The sequence below is a fragment of the Mytilus galloprovincialis genome, chromosome 8 (assembly GCF_965363235.1).
Source record: "Mytilus galloprovincialis chromosome 8, xbMytGall1.hap1.1, whole genome shotgun sequence".
Taxonomy (NCBI): domain Eukaryota; kingdom Metazoa; phylum Mollusca; class Bivalvia; order Mytilida; family Mytilidae; genus Mytilus; species Mytilus galloprovincialis.
In genome coordinates, this window is record NC_134845.1 from 10,762,280 (window position 1) to 10,776,766 (window position 14,487).

General features: G+C 31.3%; 1 protein-coding gene across 6 annotated transcripts in view; it reads right to left on the reverse strand.

Annotated features, from left to right (window-relative positions):
• Positions 1-12,756, reverse strand: part of LOC143085059 (teneurin-m-like) — a 132,620-nt gene extending 119,864 nt beyond the window's left edge. For 3 of the 6 annotated variants that reach the window (XM_076261209.1, XM_076261208.1, XM_076261207.1), the window contains exon 1: positions 12,514-12,756. The gene's annotated coding sequence lies outside the window, so the exon portion shown is untranslated. The remainder of the gene's footprint in view (positions 1-12,513) is intronic. The other 3 variants (XM_076261212.1, XM_076261210.1, XM_076261213.1) reach the window with 2 other exon arrangements.
• Between the last annotated feature and the right edge of the window lie 1,731 nt (positions 12,757-14,487).

Sequence of the window (14,487 nt, forward strand, 5' to 3'; positions counted from 1 at the left end):
CACGAGCAACATTATATCAGGTGCTCTGGAAGGGTCAGCTGATTATTTTTTGCTATTGATTTGCTTTCACTTTACCAAAACAGTTGGGGCAGGGTCAAATAATCTCCACAGAAATGAGATGTGCCAATGATAATACAACTGCATACCAAATATCCTTGACCTACCACTAGTGATTCTCCATTATTCGACATAATCACAAACTGAATACTTGAAAACTAAGCAAAATATTCAAAGTCAATAGACCATGACTGAGGGGTTGGGTCAAATAATCTCCATGGAAATGAGATATGCCAATGCTTATACAACTGAATACCAATTATCATTAACTTACCAAGTGGTTTCTCATTAACTGACCTAAACACAAACTAATACATGAAAAATAAACAAAATTTCAAAGTTTTTAGACCATGACTGAGGGGGCAGGGCAAAATAATGTCCATGGTAATGAGATGTGCCAATACTAATACAACTGCATACCAAATATCTTTGACCTACCACTAGTGGTTCACAATGACCTAGACCTAATCACAAACTAATACATTGTTGACACCGAGCGCCGCCATCACCGCTGTTGACGCCAGAAACAGCATACCTATGTCTTGCTTTTTGACTCCGTCAAGCGAGACAAAAACTGACCCAGAAGAAACACTAAGCAATATCTGTTTCTTTACCAAAAGAGGAAAATAAAAGGTACCAATAGTCTGCATTATATCATCCCCCCAAAAAATAGATCACAATATTCATATGTACGGCATGCCAATCAGCTAAATATGAGAGAATGAATACCACAGGATAACTGCTCTATAAACAGAACACCATTCAATTATGACTCCATATAACCATGATAAATATATGTTATAATGCAGGACAGATGGTTTATGTGTCAGAAATGTCACCGTAACATAGAGGACAAATATGCACTTTCTCTGAGAGCATGAGATATCACCCGCAAAATCCTCTTATACACATAATGATCGGTACTTAATTGATTTTTTCCATTTATAAAATATTTACGAATTTTTCCTTCATGTTTTAAAAACAGTTTTATGACCCACATGAGTAAAGGATTTGTTTGTTGTTGCAGTTATAATTTGTTTTACATGAAAATAAAGCTTAGTATCTCATTCAAGTGTTACTGATACAGAGATTTAAACATAAAACAAGAGTTACATTACTATTCAAGTAAACATGGAACATCCTATTCTTTCAAATATTAATTCAAATTTGACATTAGGTTGTATTAAAGGTATTACATTGTGTATTTTGTTCAATAACTGATTATACCACTGCATTGAGCGTGATACAATATTTCTCGTCTCATGATAGTTATGTTTTCAAATTAAAAATGTGAGGCTTATATATATGCCGTATCTTTTAAATATTTAAAATTTAAAAGTCTGGAGAGAAGAAATATCATATTGCATGCGTTACGGTAGTGGAATCTATTACTCTTATGATTTATAAGAACATGTATAGGCAAACTTTAATTCAATTTTAATGATTTGCAAAAATATTGAGTTTTTAAACGTGACATAATCAGACATGGTCAATGGAGCAGGAGGGTCTGAGGTTCAATACATTATAACTGATATTCTCCATGCAAATCTAACTAGATACAAAATATAAATGATGTATCATAAGATGTTGAAATGAACCTAAAAAAGAAAACTCCACTTTTAGTGCTGAATTTGCCACCTGGCACCATGTGACATTTGTTCCAGACGGACAAAAAAGTATATAAAATATCTATATCCACCCTATTAAAAACTTCATTTTTTTTAAATCAATAAGATTTCTTCATTTCAATTTCTTATAAAATCAGCATGATTCCAGATTTCAATCTTTATTTTTATTCCAATCAATGCGATTTCCTGTTTGACATCACCCTATGTCCTATCCCACCTACATCATACAATGCTACGATCGACACAACAGTAAATACTATTATAGCGAAGAAGAAACAGCTTAATTTTCCTATACAATCTAAGATGTATGAAATCAGCTTATACACAAGAAAGCAATCAGCAATATAAAGCTATGTAATAGGGTTATACTATCTCTATACAATGGCCACAAATTACTTTATTTTCTCAGTCAATAGAACTCAGATTTCATGATAAGATTCTTCAACAATGGACTAGATTTCATCAAAATCGATATTTAAAACTTTTTTATTTTAGTTCTTTCTGCATCAGTCACTTCAGTGAGTTACTTGGCCTAACACAAGTTGATAGTTTTCTCAATGGAATGGTTTCAAATTTTTTATCAGGGCCAACTTTACAGTATAGGTTTTTCTCATTTTTGAAGGTGGAAGGTTTCCTATAATTCCTTACATCCACTTCATTTGAACTTTATTTTCATATAACAGAGTCAAATGGGACTTCTTCTTCAGATATACAGCATTGAAGACATAAAACTGTTGAAATTTAGGGATTCTTGAGTTTAAAATCTGTGACTGGTTCAGTGCCATATAGTCTTACTTTTGGTGGTCTGCTTTTGCGGACATCTCTATCTTAAAACCATGATTTGCATCATACATCAGGCCCATAGACATATTTGTTAACAGAAACAGAAAAGGGGGCTATTTAAATGACAATAAAGTATCTTTGAACAACCTCAAAAGATTGCAGTGAAGAAACTGACTTCGGGAATTCGTCAATGCAATAATATTGCACATAAAAGGTATAAAGAACAATTAGAAAGAAGAGATTAATAGAGCTTCTGATTTCTGACAGACTGCAAGTTTCCCCTTTATTGATAGTATCACTGCAAGGGAGTATCAAATTATGGAATATCCGAGACAGAGGTGTTACTGATTATCAAGGGACAAAACCATGTGACAAATATTTAACAGATTACAGAATGAATGAGAAATCACACATATGGGGCATTACAGTATCAGTTCATTATATCTCCATAGTAAATCTGATAGTCCATTTGGGTTTCCACTAATTTCCAATGGATTGAATACCATTCCTGTTCTATCCATCCCAGATATCAATGTCCAGAACCAATAAATCACCGGTCAGTATCTAACTGCCCATCTGTTGCTACAGAGCCATTGTCCACTAGTTTTATTACTCAGATCATGAACTTTACATTACTATGGATTAATTCTCTATAAATCACAAATCCCCTTGAACTATCAATTTATAGCTCAAATTAAAATCTAATTTCCACATTATCAAATTCAAACAATTACAATTAGAGCTATTTTTACAAAGTTTTGAGTGACTGTGTATATCCCTTAGCCACAAGCTTGTTCAAGGTCTTTTGTGGGTTTTATTATATCAAACATAACAAAAGCAATTCAAGCATGTGACAGATGTTATGAACAATAAATTCCATCTTCAAAATTAAAATAATTGTGTAAAAATCAATAAAACAATTTATATCCTGCATTTTATGTGCAATCTTAAAATCAGTGAAAAACAGATGTCAAATAGAACAATACAAAAGTCAGTGTGCTACTGCATCAGATAATCATATTAATTATCTAAATGGTCTACAACATACTGCATTGTCAATAGTGGGTATAAAAAATGTCAAATATTCAACTTTTATTCTGTCACTGAACAATCTCTTGTTATAAAGGATTAGAAATAGAACAGACAGGCCTTCCTATAAACAATACTAAAGTAGCTATGTACCTTATAAGAATATTTAGCTTAATCAAAATGATAAATACAATTGATAAAACAGTTCTTCCTTCCAACAAAACAAAATTTATGCTTAATTTTGATTTATTATCCAGCTAGATAGTCCCCATCAACTTTCTCTCTGATCTACACCCCTGCTTTTGGACTGTTATTCCCTAGAAGTAACATTCACTTCATATCCCTCAGTGGCAGATCCAGAGGGGTTCCAGGGGTTGGAATCCCACCTTTTTTGGATGATAAATTCATTTAAATGGGACATATTGTTGGAACCCCCCTTTTAAAAATGTCTGGATCCACCCCTACCCCTGCTGGTGGACTGTAAGTATTTAGAGGAAGCATTCTATTGAAACACCCCATGTGGTGGTATGTTTGTCCCTGGAATTACAGTTAAGTCAGTGCTTTGTCCCTGGTTTGATTTCATACATCAAAATACATCTGATAAATAATGTCAGTGCATAAGCACTGAATTCAGTGAGTATTTTCTGTCAGCCAGCAGCAACATGTGAATAATGCACAATTTAAATAGGTACTTACTATCTAAGCAATAGCATCTATGTTTTCTAGATTTATCCTGTGGAAATTCTCCCAGTAATCATATCAAATGACCTTATCAATGATATAAAAAGTTACAATATAATCAAATTAATATTAACCATGTATCTGACTACTAAACCTTGTACAGGGACATATAAAAATAACAGATAATCCATCAAAGTGATTACCTGTAAATATGTTACATCAAAGTAACATCTCCCCAGGTGTGGACAGGTATAAACATACAGGTGTGAAATAGTACACCTTAGATACTGGTCAGTGAATATCATAATTTATATGCATACAAAGACTATAAAGACAGTTTAATATTCTAACATCTGAGAAGTTTACCTCCATAAAAATGATAGGATCAACATCAAGTCAAAAGGTCAAATTGATTCTTTACAATATAATATGAATCATGACCCTGGTCAATGGAAGGATTTTGTATCTCTGCTATCTTTGGGTATTGTTGCTACTGAGGTCTGCACTGTTGGTGACTAGCATTCTAGTAAAAAGATAATTATATGGACCCACCTGAAGCTTACGTTACACAATGTACCACTTATTTATCATCAAAACCAGTTAAATCTTTGTCAGTTTTTTTACAACCAAGTTTAACTTAACACACTATATAAACTGGCGTATTAGTAAGAAGCTCAGACTTTGAGGCTGAGTCTGCTCAGAATATAAATTTGTGAGACACAATGTGAACAAAACAATGTTTATTCTAGATCTGAGGACAGTGATCTATAGTCGTCAAATTATTTTGGAATGTTTCAACCCCTAAGAACTATTTTAAAACTGCACTGTATTTAGAGAAAATACCTAGAAACAACAGACATACCAACACACTGAACTGTAGACCACACAATGTAATTGTTATTGAGTCGACTGGACATTAGCCTAACATAAAATTAGGAAATGTGGTATGATTGCCGATGAGGCAACTATTTACTAGAGTCCAAAATGAAGCAGATTTAATCATTTATAGGCCACCATACAGCTTTCAACAATGAGAAAAAAATTAAACCTAAATGTCCTATATATAAAAAAGAAGATGTGGTATGATTGCCAATGAGACAACTATACACAAAAGACCAAAATGACACAGACATTAACAACTATAGGTCACCATACGGCATTCAACAATGAGCAAAGCCCATACCGCATAGTCAGCTATAAAAGGCCCCGATAAGACAATGTAAAACAATTCAAACGAGAAAACTAATGTTTATTTTGCAATTACAATTTCAAAGCAAAAACTGTAAGATGTTTGGATGAAGACCATTAATCAGGAGATTATATCCTGTCAAACTGGACACTATATCTGTACATTAAAAATGTATTCCTGTCACTAGTGGTCACTCTGTATATCCTGATCACAGTTGACAGGTCAGTGCAGTAAACAGGAAGTGCTCACTCATTCAATTCACATCATGTAAATCAAATACCTGAATATGTTCATGTACTACAACTTTAAAAACCTCCAAGAGTTTTCTGACATACTAAAGTTGTTACGTACAATATCAACAAAGACTTAGTATAAAGTATCCTGAGCCTATCAACACAGATTTAATATAAGCTTAGTTAGTAGCATGAGTTTAGCAAGTGCTTTAAAAGAGTTCATCATTTAATTCAAACAATATCAACAAGTGGTCATGTGAATATCAACAAGACAATTTTATACAAAACAAACCACATTCATGATTACTCAACTGCATATAATTTTTAAGTTAACCATTTAACTTTTCCCAATCTCCTGATCTGAGTATCACAGTCCATTTTATGTATGTTCTCACAAGAGAAACATCTGACTGATTCTTCGATTCCAATGGACCTCTCTACTTTATTTCACAGTACTCAGTAGCAGCAGGTTATGGCCAGAGCATGTATACAACTGTGATGAATTTCTGTTGTTTTTTTATAACTTCTTACACAAGTCTTCATATTCTTAAAGATTTGTGCAATAGGTTATTTTTTTTTAAAAGTTTATATATTTACTCAACCATTTCAAAAGGTGTAATATTATGGTTTCATGGTAATTATAAGGATTGAAGAAAGGATTGATTTCTTTTTTTCATCTTGAACTTGACAGTCTTCCAACTTTAGGTCAAATCAGCTGATAATGAAAACAAATACACCAAGCCAAAATTAATCAGCATTTATACCTTCCTTTTTTTATTTCCATGTCTGCATATATTAAAATCATTTAAAACAATTTCCTACCCATATGGTGAAGGAAAACCTCAGCTTCACTAATAATCTATAACGAACGTTTCACAAATCAAATCACGATTCATTGTCATGCTTTAGATATTTGACTTTGTAATATACAGAACAAATGACTTTCTGTCTATTATCATACAGAATAAGGATTTTTAGTACAGATTTTTGACACTTCAATTTTCTAACAGCATGACTCTAAGTCGTGCACTCAATTATATTTTTTACATACAATGTATAATACATGATATTGATCAATCTGTACTACGTAACTCATCCGAGTTTTTGTCTTCTTAATAACATCCCTCAACAGAAGTCATCTAAATCTTTAAAATGCTGGCACAAAAAAAATCATGAAAAATCAGTGAATGAATTTGAAATCTAATCATCGCAAGCTTTAATTAAGTTTGCCCCAATATAAAGGCACATGTTCTATCATTAGAAATTTAATTTAAAGTCCTTCATACTCATTCTTCTTGTGCTATTTGTCATCAAATGCAGCATTGAAATACGGTAGAATTAAAGAAAACAAGGAAAATTATACGGGGAAATGCAGGAGTGCATATCAATTAGTGCACATTTTTTAACATTCAGAAATATTGTTTTAAAATTTCTTTCTTGCATAAATGCCTATCTTTGTTGTTAGTGGGGGAGATCAACACAACATTTGATATTACTAATTTAGATGTCCACAAATTTCTATTCAGCATGAAGAAATGCATTGCAATGTTTTTTTTTCTTAATGAGAAAAATGTGACAGTATTAATTCCCAATTATAAAATCTCCATTCAAAATTTTAGTAGTGATTTTCCTTCACAAGATTTTTGCAATCGCCTTGATAACATTTCACAGTTTTGACATTGGTCAAGGATTGGCAATATAAATAAAGGCATGCATTAATTTGAATTAACAGTATTGTAGGCATTTAACAATACACAGATACAGGAACTCTATGAGTACTTACAATCACAGCCTAACTATCCAGATAACTCTATATCAACCATTATACATACTGAAAATAGTCACACCATATAGGTGAAAATGTCAAACACATTATATGGTCATATGTCCAAATGGCTTTGATCTGAGGAAGTTAACTAGACCATGACCAAGAGTTGTCATTTAGTGTATTAGTACACCTGTTCTAAATACCTGCCTTGACCTCTGACCCTCCCAGGATGGTGATTTATCAATGAGAGATCAATTGTTTGTTGTAAGATAGATCACATGATTAAAGGTAATTACTACAAACTTCAAATTTACAATGAAAAGATGACTGAAGACTGTGAAATCTAATACAAAAAAACAGGGTTTCTAATTGTCACTTAAACCCAAATTTACAGACAAAATATAGTCACCTTAGTTCGGTCCCAATTATCTAATAGACTGGGATTATAAGCTGGAGTTATTCTAACGACTATTGAAAGGCCAATTAAATGCAACATGTTTTCTATATGATTTTTTCTTCAAAAACAAAAATATATCATGAATTTACTGGTAAAAATCAATAAGCATCTTAAACTAGCAAATGTTAAAATGTTCAATAAGTTTGATGAAATTAAAAAAAAAATGTTCAATTTTTATCCTTTGATTACCAGTAAAAGAAATTTGGGGGATTTTGTTCTTCTATCCAGCAGAAAATTAAAATATTGAATATGATTTCTATGTAAACATGAAGTTTAATCCAATAATTTTTCTGGTGTTATTCATTGCTTTTTGTCTCTCTGTCTAGTCTTCTTTACATGGTAAAGTCTATAAGCTTGTCTTATTAGATCCAAGGAAATCCTTTTTCCTTTCCAGAGTAAAGAAATAGATGAACACTATGAATACTAATTCTAACCCAATTTTTTTGCTATCAAAAGTTTGATGCAATATGACTACTAATTCTATAGTTAATTGTGTTTTTCAGCCGTCAGAAATCATCCAATTATTGCAGCCCATGTCTGATTTCATTCTTGTGTCTTTGGTGTTTACTGTGGTTTGTAAGGGTAATCGATACACAGAAAGTGCATCATGAATTATTTATGAAGCAAAAATGTTGGTCCATTATAAAATATCTCTGATGCCAGAATGTCTAATGGAAGATATAGAATTATTATAGGAAAAACTGAATTCTTAATAAATTTGTTTGTAAATATTACAACTAGCACTGTTAATTATTAATTTAACTATTGTAATGATACTGATAATTCAGATCTTTATGTAAATTGAATTATAAACATTTTAAAATCACATTATTTTCACTAAATTTGATTTTTCTGATCTGACTTAGTGGAATCATGGAAGTATTAAAATGTCATGGTGTAAAGTATATACCAATTAAATTCACATTAAGTGCATTAAAATATTGGTTTTCCTCTAAGGGGGTTTTCCCTCAACTAAACATATGCTATGCTGTATCAGTTTTGCTCATTGTTAAAGGCTGTACAGTGACTATAGTTGCTAACATCTACAGCTTATTGTCTCTGGTGGAGGGTTGACTTAGAAGCAATCAAAGCACAAACTATTTCTTATCTATACAATTAGAACAACAATTTCAGACCATCTGCAACACTGTATGAATCTGGACAGAAAACTGACAAAAGCAACAGAAAAAAACACATGAGTTGTACTACACACAACACATGTATATATACTTTTCTCTCTCTCTAAAGTAGGCTAATTTTTAAGTATCAAGATATTTTGGTCTCACCAAACTTGAAGGATAAGATTTTAAACCAACCCTAGTTCTGCTAACTTTTCATGAAGCAAATGCGCGAGATTTGGCAAAAATTGTAAAGATCGAAGAGAAAAAACAGTGTATCATATATAATGTAGAAATTGTCGCCAAATAAGTATAAAAATGCTTGAGACTTGGCAGCCCTGCAACCCTAAATCTGCAATTTGATTATCTTTTAAATCTACATTTTATTTTTCTATACTAAAGCCCTAAAAAATTTTAATTTCGCCAAATAAATTGAAATTGCACTTTTACCTGAAACCTCCTGCTTATGTTTGCTGTAGGCCTAGAAGATCAAATAAAAGGATAAATTAAGTACATAAACCAAAGTTCATGACAAAATAGTCTCAAGTTTCTTATGGGTGATTCATTTTAATAGATAAAAGAGTTCTCATTGTATTTCGTAGTCAACAGGGCTTTTACAGGAAAGATTGTCAGTTTATACAAACAAATAGGTGACAGTCCGCTTTATCAAAAATTAAACATGATAAGATAGTTGGACTTAGTAAATATGAGTTCATTTTTTAAGTATTTAAACTGTTATATTATCTCAATTGAGTAACAGTCAAATATTCGAAAAAGATATCGGAACTGGTTAGACTTTCCTGAAGCCAGAAATGAATCATAAAGTATTTAACCTAGCATGGAAAATCTATTTAAGAATTTGAACAGAATAAGCATGAAATTTGAGCAGGACAGCATTATACTGAAACTGAATTAAAAACCACAACATGAACAAGTTTTCTAACAGGTTCATCAGAAATTTCTACGATCTTTAAAAAATAAGAAAAATAACAGTAAAAGTTTGGGTTTTTTTAACATTAAAAAACAAGAATGTGTCCCCAGTACACGAATGCCCCACTCGCACTATCATTTTCTATGTTCAGTGGACCGTGAAATTGGGGTAAACCTTCTAATTTGGCATTAAAATTAAAAAGATCATATCATAGGGAACATGTATACTAAGTTTGAAGTCGATTGGACTTCAACTTCATCAAAAACTACCTTGACCAAAAACTGTAACCTGAAAGCGGGACAGACGGACGAACGGACGCACAGACCAGAAAACATAATGCCCCTCTACTATCGTAGGTGGGGCATAAAAACACACAAGAAATTCTATCATTTTCTGATACTTTGAAAATATACTCACATGAATGGGGAAACAATGCATGATTCAAGTGTATGAATCTTTACCAGGGAGCTGTTTCAGTTAACTGAGGTTTTAAATTCAACACCTCTTATTCATTCAATAGTATTTGACTCTGAAAATGGAATAAATGTCTATGGCTTATACTGTTATAATATTTGAAATTGTTTCAACTGACTTTTACTTTCAGTACTCAGGATGTATTACTGCCATTAGACTTAATCATGACCATTAAACTTCAATCTTACATTTTGTCATGACAGTAAAGATAGCCTTTCCCAAAACTTTACTAAATCTTTAACTTACAAATACATATCCTTTACCAAACTTAATAATACCCGGAAAGTACTAAACCCCTAAAAGAAAAAGAAAGCACTTCAAAAAGTTTTTCAATTTAGTTTTCTTCAATTCTTATCTTACAATTACTACGTTTTGATGAATTCTTCTTTAATACAACTATTCTGAAAATCCATATATTTTCCAGTTTAAATCTGCTTTATAATACAATATATGAATTTCTAATTTAAGGTGCTTTTCTACACTCCCTGTTTTTTGGTAATTTTATTCAAATCAAATTGTGAAATGATTCTTCACGACTTATAGCCTTACGATTGCAAAGTAATTTCACCAGATGTTAAGTTCTGATGAACGATTCAATACAATATAGTTACAATTCAAATTATACAATTCATTTTTCATCTGTAAAAAGAATTTTCAATCAATATCTGGAGATTCCAGGATTGTATAAGGTGTTTTTATGGTGTCTGTGTACTGTAGGATAAGAAAAAGATGTAATCAGAGAAGACTTCTTTCCAAAATAAAACTATGTTTACTTATAGCCAAAATTTATTTTTCTTTACCATAAATTCATAAAGACAATTTTTCAAATTTTCAATTTTTTATGACAATTAATATCTCAGTTTATTAGGAGCAAACGAACACCAAGACCCTCCAAGAGTTAAGTATTATTTTACATAAAAATAACAACTTTAGTAGCTCATGTATGAACTCCCGTAAAATTATATGAAACCTGCACATCCCTTACAGTGCCTCTCAGATATACTTAAGAACAAATGCACTTCTGTAGTATAAACCAATGGTAAATGTACTTGTATCAACAGGACACTATCATCCTTTTAATTAATATTTCACATGAATAATTAAATTTCCTATTCCACAAACATTATCCCTCTTTAACATTGGACTAAATACACACTTGGGACAAATGTAAATGACAAAAACTTTAATTTCAAGCCAGAAACAACCATTATGTTTCTATTTGTTCCAAGTTCAGTGAGCGGTATCTAAATACAAGTACAATATTATGATAATAGGCAAATAAAATTTACATAATTATCCGCTTAATAGCTTTTGAAAGTTACTGAAGTCTTTACATGGTGTAATTTAGAAGGGATTTAAAAAGCACAAAGTCAAGTCAAGTTATTTACAAACAGGCTATAACCTAAATATTGATCTGGCATGGTGACTCGAAATCTAGATACAGTAAATATTTCAGGGACTATTCTAACCTCGTAGAAAAGACTATAAATATATACAATATATACAGATACTTTATTTACGCTATTCACAAATGGCTTACATGAATCTGACAATGTAGGCTTTTACTTTCAGTTGAAAAGACTTTTTCAAGATGCATTGAGATTTTGCATCCACCCTCCCCTGAAAAGTATCTGACAACACTGCATAATACTTTCTCTTGTATAGACCTTTTCAGGATTTCTGGGTTTTGTTGTGATAATAAATTTAAACAACTCCAAAAATTTGGAAACAGCAATTTTAAACATGGCTATTTATATTTGTATTTTTGCTTTGTTTGATTGTTGTCTCAATGAAGTATACCAACATAACCTTTTATTCATAACTATTTTAAAATCAATCTTTGCCCTGGAATATTCTTCTTGACTCCTTATAAGATCTTATAACACTTCCTACTGGCTTGATGTTCCAAATAGATATTTCTAGTAGATAAATGTCCATGATGATAACCTTATGAAACATCTTATTATTCTAAAGAGAACTGTTAAAACAAGACAGAAATTGCTGCCATGTCTTTTTTAATAAAGTAAAAATCAGTAAATAAGACAAGCTTCAAAATCAAAATCATTCAAAAAAAAAAGCTATTTTAAATCATTTTCTAAAGAAATTTTTCAATCACTCCTTTCAAGTAGACATTAATGCATTCATCAAATTTAAGTTTTTCTTACCTGTCTGATTTTAACATCTAACAATCTCATTAATTCTTCTAAAAATCATTTCCTTCATAAAAAACTCAAATTCTTTCTCAACAGCTAATGAGTATTTTGTGGAAATTATGTCTAATCCAACACGCTTCAGCGTAATAAATGTCCTTTTGAAACGCAAACGATAGATTGACACAAATATAAGAGATTGGTAGCTACGATCGTAGATTGTTACTTTCTCTCAATTTTCATTCAAATGAACCGAATTCGCTTTCTGTGACAATTAATAGGCCATCTCTCAGTGGTCAACATAAAAGGTCTATTTCAGCATACATACAAAGGACACGGAGTTAATTATACCAAACACGTTACCTTGAGTATATAATCAGCTATGCTATTGTTACATGGTGAAAACATATCTTACGATGATCATATGACACTTCTCGCTGTAACACAGATCGCTTGGATGCTTGCCTGTAACGCATGAATGAATTTGATGGAAACTGTTCATTAAGCTGAAAGCAGAGGAAATCAGTAAAGAATATTGATTAATTAATCAACTTTTTTATCTATGGTTGTAATGTATTGTAAGAAAAATTTGTAACTATATAAAATGAGGAAAAAACAAATTATTACAGATCACCGATACATTTATAAGTCTGTAACATGAGAATAATAGCTATTAAATTAGATCAATATGAAAAATTTGTTTCCTTATAATGAGAAAAAAAAGGAAATTATTTCGGATCACTGATAATTTACACTCCAATGAATTCATAAACAAATAAAAGAAAAATTAAAAGCAATCACATTTTCTGCAGATGTGTATCAAATTGATGCAAGATATTACAATTTCTGTTTGCAAAAATTAAAGAATTAATGTTCAAAATTCAAAGATTCACAATTATTCTTGTTATATTCCCCTAAAATGTCTATTTATTGCAAAGTTGCCTCAACATGACATGTATATGCTGCTGAAAAACCAAAGGGTGCAATGATAATGTATGGAGAGATTGTATTAATGCAGGACATAAAGCCCACTACAATCACTAAGACAAACAAAAAGAAATAGAAAAGGGTTGATTTTCATCTCAAGGTCAAATTGAGACCTTCAACAGAGAGCAAATGATATTTTTGGCAGGAACTATATTAATAAAGAGAAACTGTAAATAGAAAAAAAATTCTGCATAATAAGATCTGAAACTAGAGGCTCCAAGGAGCCTGTGTCGCTCACCTGAGGTTTTTATTTACAATTGTCGAGATGCATAAATTAATGCAACAGTTATACTTTTGCTTTAGTTTCAGAGATATAAGCCAAAAGCTGCACCTAATTTTGTCCCAAACACTGAACAGGTTGCATTTGAAAAAGCATAAAGTCTGTTTGTTTTTGTCCTAACCAGCAATACAAGGATGTGACAATGATTTGGTACCACCCTCTAACATTGTTGTAGTGCTCTTATGCTTACAATTCTCAACAATTTTTATTGAAATTTCTGTTAGCAATATTTCAGAAAAAGTTAAACATCAGAGACAGTCCAAAATACTGATACATGTATCTCTAATCATTAAAACTCAAAAGTTCTAATGATTCATATATATATATATTGAGATAGTTCATTCAAAATTTATATAATTTCATCATCACAGAAACCCTTGTAAATGCAGAATATGTTTCCTCCTGTTTTTGCCTGTTATCATTGATTCTATATAGATTTATTTTATCAAGACTTCCACTCACAGAAAATAAAACCAGACCATAATTTAAAACACTCATATAATATCGCTTTACTTAAATATAATTGTCATTTTCATCATATTTCAATATTTCCTTAATAACATGAAAGATTACACAACTTAAACTTTCTGTTTTTGTATTAGAAAAACCAATAAATAATACTGTAGATGACAAGAAATAGTCATTTATCATAAACAGAACATAATTCTAAAAGAAAATATAGGTTTCTATTCTAGTGATAAATGGCTAGCATTGATTGGAAG